The sequence below is a fragment of the Stenella coeruleoalba genome (genome assembly GCF_951394435.1).
Source record: "Stenella coeruleoalba genome assembly, chromosome: 16".
Taxonomy (NCBI): domain Eukaryota; kingdom Metazoa; phylum Chordata; class Mammalia; order Artiodactyla; family Delphinidae; genus Stenella; species Stenella coeruleoalba.
In genome coordinates this window covers 24,489,645-24,493,665 of record NC_137162.1, presented here as the reverse complement: position 1 = coordinate 24,493,665, position 4,021 = coordinate 24,489,645, and positions in this window count along the sequence as shown.

Below are 4,021 nucleotides of genomic sequence, written 5' to 3'. Positions count from 1 at the left end.
TTTGCCGCTTGAGTGGATTAAAATAACTCACCAAATGCTATGATAAATGAATGCATCGTTGTCTTTTCCTTAGTAACCAGGCACAAAGGAGAGTCATGACTAAATGCTTTTATCTGTAGAGGGCGCTTTACTGCCTGAAGCCTGTTTACAGTTGGGATGTTAGACCCCTATTTTAGACCCGAGGAACAAGGCCAGGAGGGACAGCAGCACCCTGGTCATACTTGATGGGTTATGAAATCCATAACCTATTATCTTCTCTTTGTGACCTGGCCAAATTCCACAGCCAGTAAAAGTGGCTGGGAAGGGCTTGAATAAATCCTACCTAGCGGGAATCAAACGGCATTGAGGGTACATTGGGGGCAATTACGAGAACACACTGTCCGAATGAGTATCACCATTGCCACTGCAGTTTGGTTTTAGATCACCTTCTTCCTCGCCTCGGCAAGCCAGCCAAATAGCTTTAACAGTCGCCTGGAAGACATTAGGCTGGGTCTGAAAGATAAACAGGCAATGAGAACAAGTTCTAAAAATAGACCCCCTGGCCCTTGGCCCAGGTTACTCTTGTTTTCAAGCTTCTGCAGCTGCGCACAGCTCTTTCCTTACATCAGGGACAGTTATGGCAGAGTTTTGGGGGCTGGTGGGGAGGGGTGGGGAATAGGGTGATCTGGGCAAACATTCTTGAAAGGGCGATGTATTTCCAAAACGTCTGCTAGTTGGATAGGTGGGGTATTCACCCACCTACCCCAAAGCAGGTGGGGGAAATACCTGGGATGTGGGGACCCTGGACTGAGCACCACTAGCATGCCTTGTACTCCTTGGGGTAAGAAGTCAGGGTTATGCATGGTGGAACGCCAAGGTTCGTGCTTGAATGCCCTCTGGGATTGTCCCGTGTGCAAAGTTGTTTTAGCATTTTCTAACTGGCTGTGTATATTTGCTTATACAAGCAACATCTATTACTTTTGTTTTTCTTTCAAACCTGGTGATTTCACTCTCCATGACCTGATGGTCAGCTTCAGCTCCACTCTGTTCTCAGCACAAGGTCCACTGTCCTAACCAGGCCCATGGTCATTCATGAACTGGCCCTTACTTATCTCCTCAAGCGCGTATCTCGTTCCATTTTCCACACCAAACTTCTTGTAGTTCTTGGAACTTGTGCTTCTCAGAATGTGATATGAGGTTTGTTTTCCCCCCTTGAATGTTCACATGGGCTCTATCTTCCTGCCTGCAGCCTTCACCCCACCTCTTCATCCAACCTGTCACCCCTGATGCACACACATTTTCTTTGCCTGGCTAATGTGTGCTCAGTCTTAAGGTCTGCTGAACAGGTGATTTCTCCTCTAGGAAGTCTTCCTTGAACCCGCACTCCTGATTTAGACACACACCCCCCCCACCTGCCATGTAGTTTCCAGCACCCTGTGCTTATTCTAGAAAGGGTTTTTTTTGTTTGTTTGTTTTTGTTTTGTTTTGTTTTGTTTTTGCGGTACGCAGGCCTCTCACTGTTGTGGCCTCTCCCGTTGCGGAGCACAGGCTCCAGACGCACAGGCTCAGCAGCCATGGCTCACGGGCCCAGCCGCTCCGTGGCACGTGGGATCTTCCCAGACCAGGGTACGAACCCATGTCCCCTGCATCGGCAGGCGAACTCTCAACCACTGTGCCACCAGGGAAGCCCTAGAAATGGTTTTTAAAAGATAGGAAAGTACAAAGATTCAACTTCTGGGAACATGAAGGGAATTCAGGGAACCTCTGCTGAACACAAAAATGCTGAAAAAAAAATCAACAATTGAAAGAAAGAAAGGGGGATAGCTAGGTGTGAGACAGGAAGAAGGAACTCAAAGACAAATAGGGGTATTTGACATGAATATAAACACAAATGGCTGAGGACTGGGGTTGGTACCAACTCAAGCCCTGTATTCTAGAAAAGCAGAGATCTGAACTTGAGACCCCTGCCTAAAGCCGACACCCTGGGAAGGATCTTAGGAGTGCCACAGCAAGGAAGTCTGTGGTTTGTCTGGGGGCTCTGAATGAATTAAAAAATGTGTGCTGTAGGAACCGAAACCACTAGTCTGCCTCTGTCATGCTTAGGTGTGAGGTCCCAATCTATATTACCCATCCTGAAGTCAAGAAAGAATATAAAAGCTGGTTCCAAAGTGAGGAATCCCCTCAGTCCTGTCAGAAGTAGATGCAAAGCACAGTTGTTTTTTCTGATCTCTAACAGATAAAACAAATTCCATTGGAGATGAGTTTATAATAAGAATTAAAAACCCAACTAGGCAATGAACCACATGCGGGACTGGATCAGTGATAAACAGGAGATTAGCCCCTTAAGAACTTGAGGCAGTAGAACAATTTGAAAAAGACTGTAAAATAGTTACCTTCAACATAATTACAGAGACAGAATGATAGAACATAGCACTATGAAAAAATAGGCAAATTTGAAAAAGTACGAATACAATATGTAGAAATAAAAAGTTTAGTGATTTACATTTAAAAAACCCTCAATGGGTGGAATTCTTTTTTTTCTTAAGTCAGTAGTAATATATCAGTCAAAAATACAATAAAAATAACTCATTAAAAAGGGGAAAACAAAGTAACACACTAATCTCATTTATGAATACAGTTTTCGCAATCCTAAATAAAATATTGACACAGAATCTCAGTAGCACATCAGAAGAATATTACATCACAAATAGATCAAAAAAGAAAAACTGAGATATCATCACCATAGATTAGAGCTATTAGAAAAAATTCATCATACAAATATAGATCAACACTTCTGTAGTATGATCAAAGTGAAGAGTGAAATTCAGTTCCAAAGCCAATATCATGCTCAATAGGAAAATACTAGAAGGCTTCATGTTAAAATTACTGCAAGATAAGAATGTCCTCTTTTACCCCCACCCCCCTTCTTTTCAGATTTATCAATCAGGAATGTGTTAGGTTGCAAGGAATAGAATACCTGACTATAATTTTATGTGTGTCTAAGCCTACAAGAAATTAAACAAATAGGACTTTATTTTCCTCCGAGGAGAAGTCTATATATAGGCTGCTTTAGTTCAATGCCTTCATAGTTTCAGGGCTGGTCAAAGGTTATGCACATTTACTCTTTTGCTATTTATGGCAAAATTGTCCTCCAGAGAAGTTTCACCAATTTAGACTCTCATAAGTGCATGAGAATGTTTATTTCCCCACATCCTTTTCTGCATTGGCTATTTCCTAACTTTAATTAGTTTGCTTCTTTTATAGGTGAAAAAAGATATCTCAATGTCTTGATGTGCATTTCTTTAATTATCAATACAAATGAGGCTGAACAGAACATTATTACTGACCATTTTTATTTATTTGTAAATAATCAGTAATAACTTCACCTATTTTTCTCTTGGCTTCTTGTGTGTGTGTGTGTGTGTGTGAAAGTAAATGGAATTTTTTTTCATGATCTTTGGTGCTAGACGTGACTTCAAATTCCACAGTGAAAGGTGACTTGTGACCAACGCCGGACCAACTGCGGGACAGCCTCACACTGTACTTCACAGCCAGGAATGTTGGAAACAAAAAAACCAAACAAACATGGGGACAGATTTCCTGCTCACCCCAGCTGTGGTTATCCCAGTATATGGAATAAAACACATGGCAATGGGAGAGACAGGAAGCCAATGCTGGTCATGAAGGGTCTGATGGATGGAAAAAAAGAGCATTTTCCTTAATTTGGTCAATCCCTCACCATCCTGAATTCACCTTTGCATGCAATTTAGAGAGATAATAACAAGTTGGCTTATGGGGTTTTTTCTTTGGAACAGGCTGCTTTGCTGAGACCTCAAAGGTGTCCATTTTACAGGATGGATGATTTGCATTTGGCTATTTCTTTCCTCCAGGTTTGTGTAGGGAAACCACCTCCCACCCCTTCTTGGAATGTTGGTGCCAGCAGGGCCTTTGGAGACTTTTTACCAACAAAAATGAAACCCACAGAAGTTAGGTCACATACTCAAGTTCACATTATTGGTTAGTGACAGCATAATAATAGCTA